We start from the raw sequence: 18,027 nt of genomic DNA on the forward strand, positions 1-18,027 counted from the left end.
GCAACAATGGGCTCAAACATAGCAGCTATTGTGAGGATGGCGCAGGACTGGGCAATGTTTCCATTCTGTTGTGCATGGGGTTGCTAAGAGTCAGAACTGACTCGTCAGCACTTAACAACAACAACAATGGCACTCTCAGCCTTGACTTAAGCTTGCCGGAGGCAGTCCAGGTTTAGGAGTACCACTTGCTGTGAGTCGACTCCAACTCATGGTGACCCCATGTGTGTCAGAGTAGAACTATGCTCCATAGGTTTTTCAATGACTGTAGGTCACCAGGCGTTTCTCCAGAGGCACCTCTGGGTGGACTCAAATGTCCAAACTTTTGGTGAGAGGTCAAGAGCGTTAACTGTTGCATCACCCAAGGACTCCCTCCTAGGAGATGAGGACTGTGTTTAAGAGTGACAATTTGAGTATCGCACTAGATAGGGCTGACTCACGGCCAGTTGGAATCCTTTTGTTTGGCATGGGAGAGAGAGGCCAACCTCAGGGTTATAAGAAGATGCCACAATAAGAGCTATGATGGGGCCAATCAGGTCCACAAGAAGAAACCCCGTCATAAAACCGTAAGCATCAGTTAACTTGTTGTTGTTGTTGTTAGGCGCTGTCGAGTTGGTTCCGACTCATAACAACCCTATGCACAGCAGTAGGAAACATTGCCCAGTCCTGTGCCAGTCTCATAATCATTGTTATGCTTGAGCCCATTGTTGCCGCCACTGCGTCAACCCATCTTGTTGAGGGTCTTCCTCTTTTTCGATGACCCTCTGCTTCATCAAGTGTGATATCCTTCTCCAGGGACTGATTCCTTCTGGTAACTCCAAAGTATGTGAGACAAAGTCTCGCCATCCTTGCTTCTAAAGAGTGTTCTGGTTGTACTTCTTCCAACATAGTTAACTTCGTACGCCATATTTATTTACTATACTACAGATAACTTTCATTTGGGGAAGAATCTGGGCAACTTCCAATTGTTTTGATGACATACCAAACAGTAACTTTACATAAGCTTTTCACTGTAGATATGGGTCCTGCTTATGATCAATTCTCATTTGTATGTTGGAAAGCAATTTCAGTAAGTACTTAGCTTAATCAGTTTGCATCTACACATTGACCTTCGGGACTCTGCAAGCTGCTCCCATCACGCAGTGTGCTCCGCAATTCTCTGTCTCTTCAGACAATATATTTCTCAATATTTGTACATGGCTTTCATATTCAATCAATGCAATCATCTGTGCCCTCCTTTCAACCGCTTCCCTTGCCTGCAGAGGTAAGAACCAAAGCAGTGCCTCTGCCACTTGTGTGCGTTAGAGAATGCTTGTCTACAATTTCCCTCAAATCTGGGGAACTAAGGAGAGAGAGGAGCGTTTGGGGATAATAAAAATAAGGGAAAAAATAAAATTTTTATCAGCTTGTTTATACACTTATGTAAATGATGAGCACTTATACAAGGCTGATGCCTCAATTATTCATGGTTTGAAGCCCTTGAAAATTCAATTCAACTAAATAACCTTTTCTTCAGCTCCTATTATGTGCAAGGTACTGTAATTTGAGGAAGGGGAGACGAGGATACAATTTGATAAGGAAAATTAGAGAAATACACAAATGACTGTAATACAAGTTGAGTAAGTACAATAAAAAAAGTACAGTACATGCTGGGAGCGTGTAGAACAGGAAGAGATAAAGTCTGTTGGGTGAACCCAAAATGGGGTTCATGGACGATGCAGGAGATTTTGTTAGCATCCTCTCCTCTCCAAACCCAGTGCCATTATTTTGACTGGGGCCCTATCGCCTCTTATCAGAACAGCTTCCATTTGATCTTCCCCCTCTAATTGCTGCTTCCCCAGTGCTCTTTCTAAAAGGCAATCTGATTATGTCACTCTCTGCCTTTAAACTCTCCATTATTCCCCATTGACTGCAAGAAAGAGTTACGGTTTCTTGGATCATAGACTTCAGCAGCAGCACTCCTTGCCTCCCTGTCTCAGTAGTGCTGTGTATATGTCATGCCTCAATGATCTTGCTCATGCTGCTCCTTCTTCCTGAACTGGTCCTCCTTTTCTCTTTCTGGGTTCCCCACTCATCTGGAGAATGCCTGTGACACTTCCCTTGCTGCTCCCCACTCCCAAGACAGGACTGATGACTCCCATCTTGCCTCTCTATTCTCCATACTTCTTCCATCATCACACTCATCACACTACTTTGTAATTTGGGTTGCGGGATAGGCATGCTATCCCTCCTTATAAAAGTGTGCTCTCCTTGGCCAGGAGCAGGGCATGACACATAGCATGTGCTCAAGGCGTGCTGGCTGAATTAGATTGAATTTGTTGAATGGTGGATAGGATACACCATTTTCCATGAGATTAAGGGTGAATAAATGGTGAGAAGTGAGTGTAGAATATTCTTCCACAGAGTATAGGATAAGAGAAGGCAAAAAAATCAAGGGAAAGCTATTTGCTTGCTTGCTTGCTTGTTTTAATGGAGACGAAAACTTGTTTATAAGCAGAAGACAAAGAACTTATAGATAGTGAGAGGAAGTATAAGTCAGGAAAGGGTCAATGGATAGAGCAAAGCTCTAAAGGCTTTATAAAGCCCTAAAGTGGGTAGCTAAGGGACCAAGGACTCAGTGGAAGAGTTAGGCTGCAAGAAGGAGGGTTGCTTTCTCTGCAGAAAGACAGGACAAAAGCAAGTTAGGGAGGATGACCATTCTGAGAAAGAGAAGAGCAAAGCTCTTTCTTTATGGCCCAGGCTTAGTAAAGGAGTAAACTGCCAGCTGACATACCCAATACTGTTAAATTTTTCACATGTTGAGAGAAAACACAGATACTCAGAAAGTACTTTGACAGGCCAGGGCCTCTTAGATAATAAACCAAAAACCAAACCAGCTGCTGTCAAGTCAACTCTGGCTCATGAGGACCCCATGTATGACTGAGTAGGTCTGTGTTCCACAGGATTTTCAATGTCTGATTTTCTGGAAGTAGATCACCAAACCTTTCTTCGGAAGCACCTCTGAGTAGACTTGAACCACCAAACTTTCAGATAGCAGCCAAGAGCCTTAACCATTTGTGCCACCCAGGACTCCCCCTAGATAATATGCTTTTTATAAAAATTTATCACAGTTTGATGGAATGCTTGGGTTTTCTAAGCTGGACTAAGTATTGAGGGTCTGCAGAGATTTCTTCTGGCATTCTTCTCTTCCCTTCCATAGGAAACAACAATTTGAGCAGTGGCTGAGCACTGCCCTCTTGAAGACTGACTAAGGATTTTGGATAGAGTCTGCAGCGTGATTCATTACTTTTGTGTAAGGCCTTTCTAGCCATGGTCTTGTAACTCTCACCCAGGTGATTGTGTGATAGGGTAATTGTGGCCTACCAAGGGGATTGCTTAGTTGCCTGAAAAGAGAGCTGATTCCAGAGCAGAAAGGAGGAGCCCACCACCACCAAGGAAGGAGAGACCAGCAGCAGAGAGCTGGCTGCAAAAGACGGTGCAGTGGGCTTCCCAGCACATGGCGAGAGAAAGCTGAGTGCCTTTGGGCAGAGACTGAGGGCCAGGGAGAGGCGTGCCTGCAAGCACATCTAGGGAGAAGCTATCTTGATGCAAGAACTATGTCCTGAATAATCTTGAGCCTGAATTGTAAGTGTTACTTCCCTAATAGGAGGGATCAGTCCCTGGAGAAGGACATCAAGCTTGGTACAGGGTTACTGAAAAAGAGGAAGACCCTCAACGAGATGGATTGACACAGTGGCTGCAACAATGGGCTCAAACATAACAATGATTGTGAGGATGGTGCAAGACTGGACAGTGTTTCATTATGTTGTACACAGCGTTGCTGTGAGTTGGAACCAACTCAATGGCACCTAACAACAACAATAGCTTCCCTAATAAACGCCATAATTGTGAGTTTGGCCTGTGAGTTCTGTGTGGCCATTGCAATGAATTATCAAACCGAGTACAGAGTGCTCTGGGAGGGACAGCTGGTGTCAGAATTGGTGTAGAGATGGCAGAGGAAGGAGGCATGTCTGACCTCCACCTCATAGGAATCAGTCTTGGGCTGTTGATCTTGCTTTTCCTTTCCCCTTGTGGGGTTGGATGAGGTCAGACACCTCCTCCATGCCATTTTTACAGAGTCAAACACTCTGGAGCCATACTTTGCTGATCTACCCTGTTTTTATGAGGCAGCCAAAGCAGCTGTTTACATTCAAACTGCAGTTTCTGACTCAAGCCACAGTTTAAACGGATTACGAATATTTTCCTCCTGAAACCCCTTCAAGGGTCCCTGAAGGTTGAGATGAGCTTTGTACTCCTAGGGCCAGAGCAGGAGGAGAGGGTTCATACCACAAGAATGCCTGAGTCCCAGGGTCTCCCCTCCCTCACCTAGCTAGCCCTTAAACAAAAAACAAAAAAAAACCCATTGCCAACCCTCCAACTCATAGTGACTCTATACGACAGAGGAGAACTGCCCCATAGGGGTTTCCAAGATGTGGCTAGTGGATTAGAACTGCTGACCTTTTGGTTAGCAGCCAAGCTCTTAACCACTGTTCCACCTATCCCTTAGAGTCCTTAGATTTACTTTAGGAAAACATGGTGGTCTTTTCCCATCTGAGGACAAAAGCAAGGTTTAGCTTCTTCTGAAATGCTTCAAGAAGTGGCTGTATTTGGTGAGCATTCCAAAAGGAAGCTTAAATTCAGAGACACCTCATTAATGGCCACCCCCATCAAACAGGCTAATCATATTTTTAAGAGTTTCAATATTTATTCTAGAGACAACAGCCATCTGGTTTGGAGGGAGAAAGATGGGAAGAGAAACCAGTTCAGTTCTTGTTTGTTTTTAAGAATAAATCTACCTCAACATTGAACCATCTGTTTATGTTCACCTTTGTGACGTTTTTTTCCCCCTCTTCCTCTGTTCTGTCTTTAACTTTTCTAAAACTTACCAAAGGTTATGAAATTGGAAGGCGGTCATACCTGAATGACTTGCTAAGGGTATTTCCCCTTCCCAGCATTGAACCTGCCTGTAAGAGTTATAGAGGATGAGGAACGTATTCCTCAAGATGAAACGTTCCTTTTCCTGACCATTTGATAATATTCTCAGTAAAAGTCAGGTGTTAACAACATTATAGGTCAGGTGATACTGAGATCACTAAGTAGTAGTTGATCCATAAAGGTTTGTTGCCTGGAACTGGAAGTTATCGGAGGGTTTAGGACACAGAGAAACGTTTTTCCATAGATTATTGTAGTTGAAAGACATAACCGCCCGTTTCCCCTGCCCCCGACTTACCTTTTCTTGAAAATGCGTGATCATGCAGACACATCTACACACAGAACTATAGAGCTTTAGAGGTAAACAGGACCTTAGAGACACACGCAAACCCAGTTTTAGGCTGCAGAAAACGTGGGAGAAAGCAGCGCTTTGAAACCTGTCTGCAGTCCAGAGCAGCCTCGAGGCTGGGAGCTCAGCTCCCCAAATATCAAATTTATCTCAATTTGGCAACAAGCTGAAAGCCTATCTGGGGCCATTTAAATTCTAATGTTATTAAGGGCTCATTTAATCAGCTTTAAAAATAAACTGCTTTCAAATGCACAGGGAATGAAGGTAAGATAGAGGTAGGCTGAGGAATGCAGTTCAGACCAGCCTGGTGAATGCACCTGTCTGAATTACCAAAGAGCCATGAGGCTACCTGGGTGTCTTCCTACCTGGTAACTTCTGCAATTGCAATACCAAACCATGCTAGTGAAAAGCTCTTTGTAAATGCATGTGTGAGACGGCTAATCTAGACAGCAACGGCTGCCTATGAGGTCACTTGCACACGTGACAAGGCCTATTAGGGTGAGATGTAGTGGCCTCTGTGCCAGGAGGTGGCATTGAGATTTAATCAATAGAGCATCTGGTGCTTCTGAGAACTTCCTCTGAACACTGTACCCTGTAGACTTCTGAGAAGTTCCGCCCTCAGGAGAGCCCAGCAGGATTCACAACCCCTGCCTGGACCCAAGTACGTTGTTAGTTGACTTCAAGTTAAGGCCCTCAGATCCAGCTTTGGGTTGACTCTTCCTGAGCCCAAGAACTTCTTTCGGCCCTGGACTTAAATGGAGGTTGACCCTAGTGTGTTTATGGCTTTGATGTGGTCTGGGATTGCCGTTGAAAGGGCAGTCTCATCCTGGTCTTTTATGAGCATGCTCTGATTCAACCTGCAGATTGATTTCCAAAGGTAGGACTGAGGACAGGAGCCTCGTGGCTGCAGTGAGGTGTGATGGTGATGTTTGTCTTCCATGGTCTTTCCTCTCCTCCCACCGCCTGCCTCCACATGGGCTGCCCACATCCCACCACGGAGCCTCACCTAGCCTGGCAGAGTCCTGGACCGCCTCTCACATTCTTCTAAACTCTCCATCAACCGCCTCAGAGATCAGGGGTGGATGAAAACATCTGAGTGCTCTTGTCAAGCTAGTAACTTGTCACACATTTAAACCAATATTCTTTACATATTTATTCAACATCTATTTAAAGAGGGTGACAGCACCCCAGATCTCATACCGCAGTTGAACCCATCTTCTTCAGAAGTCATTTTGGAGACCCATGATTTTTATTTGAGCGGGTTCCTTGGGTGGGGATTTCATCCCCCATTGTAAGTGGTTTATCAAATATTCTTTCATCTACACAAGTGCTTTCTCTGAGCACAGTGCTGGTAAGTAAGAATTTCTCCATCTTTTTACATTTTCAGTGATGTTTGTGTGATACTTATAGACAAGTGCCCCTAGTTACTGCTCAGCTCGTCTACCCTGTTCCAACCCTGCTTGGTTGACAAGAACTTGAAGTCAATCAGCTGTTAGCCTAGAAGCACCAAATTAACCAATTCACCCTTAAATGTGAAGGGCTGATAGTCAGCTTAAAGTGAGGCTGTCTCTGGTGAGCCTGCATGTTTAAAGGTATTTGAAATAACCTGGGGTACTTTGTAATCAGGTGCCCCAGAGTGAAGGTGTTCTAGGCTGATTTAAATGTAGAACTTCAGAAAAGACTTATCTCCAAAGAGTACCATCATGGGGCACTAAAGTAGATATATTTGAGTATGAGGAGGAAAATGAGTTTTTCCTGAACACACTTTAGCAATAGTGTAAACAAACGAGAGGGAAATTGGTGGGTACAGTATTATTGTTTTGTACCCTGAAAAAGGGCCACGCCTGCTTGGAAAGTTGCCGAGTCATTGTATCAAGTTGAGTGCAATGGCAAGTTATTAGGGGAGCAATATATTCACTGTGCCTGTCACTCTGTGAATCCTAGAAGGCTTCTCCCATGCACCATTTTTTAGAGGTTATTATTTCAACCTGAAAATTCTTTGGAAATATATATGTGGTATGAAACAGGAATTCGGAAAGCTTTTAAATTAAAAGAAATAAAATGACAGGTTTTTCCTCTAGCCATATAAATAGTTATGGATAGAGAAAAAGAGATGGATATTTTATCATAATACTTTATTAGGGGTTTTGGAACTCCAGAAATTTTAGAGCCAGGCTGGTGAATAATTTAGCACTGATTCATATGGGCTCGGCACAGACGCGGGTGGGCTGGGAATCAAGTCTAGCCTCTTGGAGGGACTGAGTGCAGTAGCACGCTTTTATTACCAACCACATCATGAAATGCATTTCAGAAATATTTTATGAGTAGACAAAGCCTCGGTACCCCGGCTCCTTCACCTTTGCAGAGACTGACTGCATGAAGCCCAGAAGGCGCTAATGTTGTTGACCACCTCATTCAGGGAGACTATGCTCCAGGCTGTTGTTTCAGTGACAGAGAGTCTCAAATCCCTGGGAATATGTAGTCACCAGTGAAAGCCTCCACCAGGCCATTGGAATGATGGATGATAAAAGGTTCAGGGGAAATGGTACCTTTAGTGATGATGTCCTCGTTGTTTTCTCTCTTCCACCACGTTCTTTAATCCTAACTCCAAAAGAGACCTGCCCTCTAGGCAGTTAAGATGATATAGCCGCCTGAAATTGAAACGAGAGGGAAGAAATATGTTCATGGTTTCAAAACAGACAACTTTGGCTTCCCTTATCCATCCCAACCCCACACCTCCTTTTTGAAAGAATTCGCAGGTGCACAGTGTGGATGTCTAAAGCAAGGGAAATTGTTATTTATTAAGTTATTTTATTTCTCTCCAGATAATTTTATTTATTTCATTAATTTTCTTTCATTCACTCTCATAGCTTTGTAACCAAATGGTAAACATTTAAGGTAAAAATTCTGCAGCATAATTATAAATCTAGAAATGGGTTCTGTGTAAAAATCTATTCCAAGATATTTGAAGGTGATCATAGCAATATGCTTAGATGATCTGATTATGACAAATGCTTGACACTTCCTCTAGGAAGCCTCCCAGGCCACCAAAACCTGAGCCCTTCTTATGTTCTTTACCCTTTCAAGACCCAATTATTTTCTCCTTTGAATTTTTTGTTGATACTATGTGTTTTCACTAATGGAAGGCATGCTGATTAAAGGACTAAGTCAGAATTTTTATTATGAGTTATGGATTTTGATACCCATTATGTGGGATCACGTGTGTCCCAGCAGACCCTGCATGTAGTAAATACTGGCAATAAGAGTCAAAGATAAAATCTTTTTTAAAAAAATTTATTTCTTGAAAATTTGCAAAACATGAGGTAAAACATGAAGGCACCTGGCCATGACTGCACACAACATATTATTCTAGTCTCCTTCTGCTTAGCCTTTTTATTATTTTACATGAAACTTTTTGAAACATGGTAAAAGCAGTACTTACAGCCCAAATAAATAAAACCAAGGGATTTTTTATCTCAAGAAAATTACCACTGCAATGCATTCTTCATTACTGCAAAAGCAGTACTTACAGGCCAAGTAAATAAAACTAAAGGAATTTGAGTCTCAGGAAAATGGCCACTACTATGTATTCTTCATTATAACAAAAGCAGAAACTGCTGCCTTGGAATATTGCAGAACTGCTCAGAGAGGTGCATTCCACCTGCTACACATGGAAGCAATGATTGGGTCCTAAGAGTGAATGCAGGGTAAGAATAACTTATAGGAGTTTGAGTTTGTTGAAAAGTACCACTGCAATGCATTATCCCTTATTGCAAAGTCATTATTTACCGTTCAAAAGCTAAAAAAGCAGACAGCCAGTAACACCTGGAAACAATGAAAGGCACCAAGGAGAAAATGGTCACTATGACTGAATGCAGACTAAGAATAGCTTATTCTCACGGTAAGTACTTTGTCACGAGAACATAGTAACCGGGAAACATAGTGAGGAGGCTCATCTCACAGAAATAACAGCCAATCTGTCAAAAGTTTAGAAAATTCACACATCCAAGAGATATCACCTAAAACAATGCTCAATCTATACCAAAATGAGGCTAAACTCAGGGTTCTTGAGTTTCCAGCATTTCAAAAGGCACCCACCTTGAGGCTAAATGTGTTAAAATTGGGCTACCTCATTCCCAAAGAACTACGGAGGCACAAACAGTGGTTGGGTTCCCCTACGTCCCACGGGTCATGAAAGGGTTTTAATGTCCATGGCACGCTATGCATTCCTATGACCCAAGTCACCACTTATTGCAAACCTGCTTGTTTGTATCATTTGTACTCTGGATTCTCAGCTCCTCAAACTAACCAGTTGCTGTAGAGTCAACTCTGACTCATGGCAACTCCATGTGTGTCAGAGTAGAGCTGTTCTCTACAGGGTTTTCAACAGCTGATTTTTCAGAAGTAGATTGCCAGGACTTTCTTTCAAGGCACCCCTGGGTGGACTCGAACCTCCAAACTTTTTGTTAGCAGCTGAGCACATTAATCATTTGCACCATCCTGGGATGCCTCAACTCCTCAAAGGTGAAGTTTTTGTCCAGCTCACTGCTTTAACACTTGCCCCAAGCACAAAGCCAGCACAGAGAAGTTCAATAAAGACTTATTGAATAAACAAATGCATGACAAAGAATAATTCTCTCAGGTTAGACACACCACCAACAGAAGCAGTGACACCTATTGACAGTGGGGAGTTTTCTTATCAGCAATTTGCTAATATCTTTTACCAGAGTTCCTAGGCAGAATTTGGAAAAGGCCTCCCCCTACACACTTCCCATGGATTATCAACACAGTCCCTGTCTGAAGCAGGATAATTACGCGTTCAAGGGCTTACTTCCCACAAGCCTTTCTGAGCCTTCACCAAATGGGACTTTGAGCCTCAGGGATCTCATTTACAGGTGCCTAAGGAGGGTTGCTATGAGTTGGAATCGACTGGACAGCAATGGGTTTGTTTTTTTTGGTTTTTAGAGGATGTAAGGTGCCCAGGTGGCTCAGTGGTTAAGAGCTATGGCTAAAGGTTGGCAGTTTGAATCCACCAGCTGCTTCTTGGAAACGCTATGGGGCAGCTCTACTCTGTCCTATAGGGTCATTATGAATTGGAATTGACTCCACGGCAACGCGTATAAGGAGGATGTATTTGCAAAACTCAGGTGGCACCTGAGGGAAGAAGGAGCAAGTTTTTGGCTAAAGTATAGGCTTGTTAATCTAAGTTGTTCCTGAATAAGTTAACCTTCCCTAGAGGACCTCTTGAAACCTCGAAATTGGAGGAAATAGTAGAGATCATTAGTTCTGGAAGGGCAAGTAAATTTATCTTCTGGTGAGTACTTCAGTACATCAGCAGTGGCGGTCTGGAGAGTGGGGTTGTGAAGGATTTTTAGGCTGTATCATTAGGAATGAGGGTGGTCACCAATGGGTCCTTCAGTGCTCAGGGTGGGGAGGTGTTGAAGGTGATATACATGCCAGGTATTTTCCACCTCCAATTCTAACCTGACTTCTCACCACATGGAGGAATTACAGGTAGTTTGGACAATAGAATTTGAACCGTGGCTATCCAAAATTTGCAACCAATTTTGCTGGCAGATGGCTCTGGTATTAGAAAATCTCTCCTCACATTGGAATTAAAACCCCCTCTCCATTTATGCTTCACCCATTGACCATTTTTTTCTCACTGTCTCTGAGGTGGTGACGTCACTCTCTGGAAGCTGGTTCAGTTTCTTTTGTACCAACTAAGTTAAAAGTCATCAAAACTGTTAGCAAAATCCTCTTCAGTTTAGTTCACTAAGCGTTGATTGAGCACCTTCACATGCTGTTTTATTGTTATCTGTTTCTCCAATTCAATACAGGATAGTCATTCATTCAACTAACACACATTTGTTACATTTAAATTTCTTTAGTTGATATTCTTAAAATTATAAAGGTGATATGTGCTTAGGACGTATGTAGAGAAAGCTAATCACTTTCCCCAAACTCAGTCCCTTGAGGTAACATTTTAATAGATTGGTATGTATCATTCCACACTGTCATCAGTTTCCAGGAAACTGACTGGCATGGGATATGCATGCTGGAGGTCTATTGGGACATACTCTTGTGGGGTACAACACCTGTGGTGGAATGAGGGCAGCAGGGTTGGCCAGAGGGAGGAGCTGAACTGCAATGCAGTAGCAAGGAAGGCTTCAGCCAACCCCACAGGGAGCTCTGGAGCTGTCTTGCACTGAGAAAGGGGCTGGGCCTTGCATGGACAAGTCTCTGGATGTGGCTGTCCTCAGGGAGGGGGTGGGCACAGCTTTGGGCAAAGATACTCTCTTTGGCTGAGGGTGAGTCCTGGAGAGGGCCTCAGCTATGAGCTGTCAGCAGCCAACACTCCCAGTAGCTGGGGCATTGAGAGCCTCAGTTGGGTGGCACCTCACAGCACCCAAAAGACACAGCCTCCACTTTGCTCCCTTAAACCTAATCATGCATATGCAACTGATACATGGGATGGTTTTGCTTATAGTTTTTAACTGAAATACCCTGCAACTTACTTTTAATTAACACAAGAACATTTTTTTCTTAATTTCTTTATGCATGCATACACATATTTTTACAAAAAGAAGATGCTATCATACATGCTAGGCTTTTTTAGTAGTTTTCTTACTTTTTTCTCTGCTGTTCGCCTCCCCCTCCTCTTCTTCCCCCTGTCATCCAAGTTACTCTTAACCGCAGTGTTGACAGCATGGAGTGTGTCCTTTTGTAGTTTTCTTCACACTTATATAACCACATATCTACATATTGGAATATGGATATATGTACTTATTTAGTTTGGGCTCATTGACGGCACTCATGGATTAAGAGCCTTCTGAGTGCAGAGGCTTGGGCCAGCCACTGGGGACATGAAGAACAGGACATAGTCTCTGCCCTGGAGGAGCAGTGTCTATGGGGGAGAGAGAAACGGGAGCTGGCAGTTAGGACACGGGAAGGAAGTTCACCTCTGGAAGCATGCTCCACGCACACAGAGAGTTATTTAGAGAATTAGAACTAGAGCACAGGGCTCCTGTATTCTAGTCCTGTGCTCTTTTCCATTTAACTAGCTTTTTTCTTTCCTTCTTTCCTTCTTTTTTTAACAAGTTTCAAATTATGGGCTGCGCAATGGCCAAATCGAATTTGAACAAGTCTGCGCTGACCTTCCTGAAGTCATGACTATGCTTGTCCTATTAGAATGAAGCTCATAATAAACCCAGTAGACTGGCCCTCATGATATAATCTTCATCACCTCCCTAATAGATCCATTTAATTTGATTAACAAGCCATACAACCCTGAAGATATCACATAAAAGCCTTATCTTCGGGTAGATTTTCATGTAACTGGTGACAAGGCACAGGACTATTATGACAGAAATTGAAGCTGGTATGTTTCCACATAGGCAAGTATTTCGGTGGATACAAGTTCTAGAGGCAAAACCATTAGCCGAGATAAATATCAGGTACAGGGCTGATGTTCCCCAGTTCTTTTAGCCTGCACACTTCCAGAGGAACTGAGAGAGAGAGGAAGTGAACTCACAAGAGACAGAAACCAGAGTAAAGAACATGGTGACCTGGCTTTCTGGCAACTTCAGAAAATTGATGTGATCTTCCTGCCCATCCTCAGAACCCACTCATTTGCCTGTACTTCCCCTCTTTAGCTGCCCAACACTTCATCCAGATGAAATGCCCAATATTTCATACACATCCATTTCATCTTGTACCATCTTGTCTTTGAAAAAAAAGTTTTTCCTATGAAATATGTCTAGAAAATGTGCATTTTATCTTCTTTCCTCATCAAATGCTGACTCCTCTTGTACTGAAGGTGGGTGGGTTCAGCAGCCTTAAGGACTTGGCTAGCATTTTGTAGTCTGGGTTCCCTGGCCCTGAAGCTGCCCAGGAAGAACCTGAGGAAGGCTAGCAGTCCAGAGAGTTCAGCCCAAGAAGCCCTATTGATCCCGATCACAGATTTATACCAAGGTCCTACGATGTTTCCCCTTTGGCTTAGGCGAATCCTGGGTGAAGAAAGGCAGCTGCCAGGCCAGGGGAGACATAACAATCAAAAACTGCAGAGGTTTCAGACTTCACAGCAACAATTCATTTTGATATTCAACATAAATCTTGCGACATGGATGGTTTTGGTTTGTGTGCTGCAAATCACTGGAGATGTCCCAGTAATAGCCACGTAATCTCAAGGATGCTGATCAGCTCTAACAAAACTACCCACTACCCAAAACTATGGTCAATTCATTTTTTTCTCTACTTTCGCAGCAGTCAATTGCTTAACAGTGGATCAGCCTATGAATGGCCAACAAATTGCACTTCGTCATCTGAATAAGAAATTGAGAAAATGTAGGTAATAACTGGTGATCTGAATGTAGCAGCCTCAAATAACAGTCATTCAAGGTCCCTCCTGGTATGAGGCCTTGAGAGCTTAGGAACAGAAAATGGGACAGATCACGGAGGCTTGGTGGTGCAATGGTTAAGCACTTGCTGCTAATCAAAAGATTGGTGGCTTGAACTCATGAGTGACTTCACAGGAGAAAAGACCTGGCGATCTGCACTGGTAAAGATTGCAGCCTAGGAAACCCTATGGGGCATTTCTACTCTGTCCTATAGTGTTGCTATGAGTCAGAATTGACTCTATGTCACACAACAAGAACAACACATTCAGGCACACAAATGCGAATAATCCTTAGAAGGATTTCTCTGATCCATTGTCAAGACTGCAATTCAACAGGATGTGAAAAGTTCATGAATGCTGGGTTAGTTATCTATTGCTGCATAACAAGTTACACCAAAACTCAGTGGCTGAAGGCAATAAAATTTATTATTTCATCATCCCTGTGCATCAGAAATTGAGAAGTGGCGTGTGTGAGTGGCTCTGGCCCAGGGTCTCTCATGAAGTTTCACTTAAGATGTCAGCTAGGGCTGCAGTCTACTGAAGGCTGGCTGGGGCTGAAGATCTGCTTCCAAGATGGCTCAGTTATGCGGGGCTGGTTGTTGGCAAGAGGCTTTGGTTTTTCCTCACATGTGCCTCTCCGAAGGCTGCTTGAGGGTCCTTACAACATGGCGGCCGGCTTCCCTCAGAGTAAGCAATTCAAGAGAGAGCAAGGTGGAAGCCATAATGTCTTAGGAATGAGACACCGTCATGTCTGTAATAGCCGATCAGTTACACAGGTTAGCCCTATTTCATGAGGGAGGAGACTGTTGCTGTGTGCCGTAGAGTCAACTCTGACTCATAGCCACCCTATAAGATAGACTAGAACTGCCCCATAGGGTTTCCAAGGAGCAGCTGGTGGATTCGAACTGCCAACCTTTTGGTTAGCAGCCATAGCTCTAACCTGTGCCACCAGAGACTACACAGGATGTAAATCAACTGTGTGGGTCATCTTGAAGACTAGCACAATGCCTTTTTGCCTTTATCAATAGTGCTAAAGACCTGGAAGAATTCATTTCTGTTCCTTGTATCTCCCTGGAAGAGAATGGAAGAACATGAATTTCGGTTCAAATCCTCTCTCTAACCAACCACACACTTTTAGAAAAGATATTTACTTCATCCTTCTAAGTACTGATCTTCTAATCTGTAAAGTGAGAATAACAATAATATCTCCTTACAGGGTTGCTGTGAAGATTAACTTAGATAATGTATGTACAACATAGGAACTCAAAACTTCTTAATTCCTTTCCTCTTTCCCCTCTTCCTTTCCTCTCAGGGTCATCATGTAACAACTGAATGATGCAATTAAATGACCCCAGTCAGAGTTGGCCTTCCTCCCTGACTCTCTTCTCTCTTTGCCCCTCCCATCTCCAACTTCTAAGCCAACGGAGGAACTTGGCCTTGGCCATTTAGGTTTCTTTTTCCCTAAGGAAGATTTTCTGAGGCTTAGTAAAGTCAAGATATGTGAGAAACACTGCAGCTCTTTTATATCTTAATTAGCAATTAATTAAGTGGAGGTGCTCGTGTCTGGGTTATCTGACAGACAGGCTCAATAATTATCTTTCACTGTTATTACTAATGGAAAATATGGTCAGGGTGGCTCAAGTTTTCCCAGAATCTCAGGTTTAATTGAATGGCCCAGTGGAGAATCAAAATGAACAGGCTGCCCTTTCCACATTGTTTTATTAAAAACATTTTGAAACTTGAGGGTGCCTTGCACTCAGCTTTGCTGGCCTGTTTTCCTTGGCTGTGATCTTTAACTAGGCTTAGAGGAAGCAGGAATGTGCCACCTTGAGGTTACAGGGTTCCCCCCAGAAAAGCAGACAATCATATTTTTATGGATTTTCTCACAGCATTTCATTAACAAACCCCCTCCACTGCCACCCCAGGGAAGGTCTTGGTTTGGAGGTCGGAAGGCTTAAGCTGGAAAAGGAAGTTCTTTTTTTTAATGTTGCTATAGTGATGTCGGGGCACTGGTGGTTCAGTGGTAGAATTCTCACTTTTCATGCCCCGGGCCCAGGTTGGTTTTCTGACTGATACACCTTACGTGTAGCCACCACCCCGTCTGTCTGTCAGTGGAGGCTTGTGTGTTGCTATGATGCTGAACAGGGCTCAGCGGAGTTTCCTGACTAAGGCAGACTAGGAAGAAAGACCTGGTGATCTACTTCCACAAATCAGCCAATGAAAACCCTATGGATTACAATGGTCTAATCCCCAGCTGATCATGGGGATGGTTCAGGACCAGGCAGTGTTTCATTCTGCTGCACATGGGGTCACCATCAGTCAGGGGCTGACTCAGTGGAAGCTAATAACAACAACACAGTGAGTCAGCTTTGGTCTCAGAAACTTCCATCCACCAGGTGCAGTAAAGCCCTAACTGGATGATGGTGGCTCAGGCCTGGAGCGCTTGCAGGGTTGACTTCTCTGGGGGGCCATTGGAGAACTGGGGTCTAGGCCTCCTTTGTATTCTGAGCTCGCACATGGTGGATTGTTCACAGATGCTGTTTAACAGTGACTAGCCTTCAGTCTTCTAGAGTTAACTTGGGACAGCTGCACGTGTGTTAAACTACCTTCTCATCCCAGAGAGACTTGCACAGTGTTGCCACAGGGGACCATTTTGAGCAGAATAAAGGTCTGTCTCTGTCCGCACATGTGTATGTGTTTGTACAGACTGCATAATATCTCCTAGACTTAGTGCTACCACATTATCATTACCTCCAGATGGATCATATGGATGAGCCCTCACACTCTGCCTACATGTGTTAGAGATCTGTTCTGAATATCTGGCAGGCTTTGAATAGAGTCCGTTGGTATCCCTCATCAAGTGGGCAATTGCCATTATTCACAATTCACGATTCAGACTTCAGATAATTCATTAGGTCTAACAAGGGATTGGAGATCGGTGGGACAGCTCCTATTAGTGGGGCTGGAAGACTCCAGCTTGTCCTCGGGGCTGCTAAGTCATCCTCCTTGTGTTTCTTGACTACTTCGCACTGCCAATGAGGGGCTATGTTGTATGGGCAGGGGCTCACTTTCCATGACTGAGTTTCATAGTTTTTGGCCTGTATCCATGGGGCTTTGAGTCGATTCTTTGCTGAGGTCCCTGATCAGCATTCCTTTTGCCTCCCGTCCTTCTGAGTGAAACTACAATCTAATAACCCTATGTAGAGCAGACCCAGTGCATGCAAAAAGGATTAGCAATGAGCCCCATGTCTTAAAGTCCAGTTACTACACCAAGTTTTAGCAGTGGTTCTTTCTGGATGATTTTTTATTTTTCCTTTCTTAGCTTTATCTATACTTCTTAACTTTTTAATGATGTTTATATATTGCTTTGTTGTTGTTAGCTACCATCAAATCGGCCCCCAAATCATGGAGCTATCACGCACAGCAGACTGAAATGCTGCCTGGTCCTGCACCATCTCCCTGATTGGTTGTGGATGGTATCATTGTGATCTATAGGAATTTCATTGGCTGATTTTTGGAAGTAGATCACTAGGCCTTTCTTCCTAGCCCAGCTTAATACGGAAGCGCCACTGAAACCTGTTCAGCATCATAGCAACACACAAGCCTCCGCTGAGAGACATGTGGTGGCTGTGCATGAGGTACATCGGCTGGGAATGGAACCCGAGTCTCCCACATGGAAGGCAAGAATTCTACCACTGAGCCACCAATGCCCCATGTATGTTGCTTTAATAAGAAGAAAATAAAAGTCATTTTAAACATTTATAAAGTAGGGTTATAACTTATTTTTTAAATGATCTTTGGCCTATTTATTTATTTTACTTTAATAGACTGTATTTTTTTAGAGGAGTTTTGATTTACAGAAAAACTACAGGAAGTTTAGAGAGTTCCCACGTACTCCCTCTCTCTCCTGGCTGCACAGTTTCCTCTATTATTAACATCTTGCGTTAGTGAGTCACATTTGTTCCAATCAAGGAAGCAATATTGATACATTATTATTAACTAAAGCCCACAGTTTACATTGGGGTTCATTCTTTCGTTGTACAGTTCTATAGGTTTTGACAAATGCATAATGTCACGTGTCCACCATTACAGTAACACAGTGAATAATCTCACTTTCCTAAACATGCCCTGTGCTTCAACTCTTCACCCCTGCTCCTGGGTTATAACTTCTTTTATCAAGAGTTACCACAAGGATCCATAAATTTAGATAGAAAAAGAAAAAAAAAAGCTACATCTTTATTTTCACCAACCTCTAACACAAACTTAGCAATCGTTTAATTCTGAATGTAGGCAGCAAGCCACAATAGCATTA

General features: G+C 43.3%; 1 protein-coding gene across 2 annotated transcripts in view; it reads right to left on the reverse strand.

Moving 5' to 3' along the window:
* The window catches only part of TNR (tenascin R), a 497,374-nt gene that overhangs the window by 212,241 nt on the left and 267,106 nt on the right, over nucleotides 1-18,027 (reverse strand). For both annotated transcript variants that reach the window (XM_023728058.1, XM_004372844.1), the window contains exon 2: nucleotides 7,867-7,968. The gene's annotated coding sequence lies outside the window, so the exon portion shown is untranslated. The remainder of the gene's footprint in view (nucleotides 1-7,866; nucleotides 7,969-18,027) is intronic.

This window comes from Trichechus manatus, unplaced genomic scaffold, assembly GCF_000243295.1.
Source record: "Trichechus manatus latirostris isolate Lorelei unplaced genomic scaffold, TriManLat1.0 scaffold00021, whole genome shotgun sequence".
NCBI classification, from domain to species: Eukaryota; Metazoa; Chordata; class Mammalia; order Sirenia; family Trichechidae; genus Trichechus; species Trichechus manatus.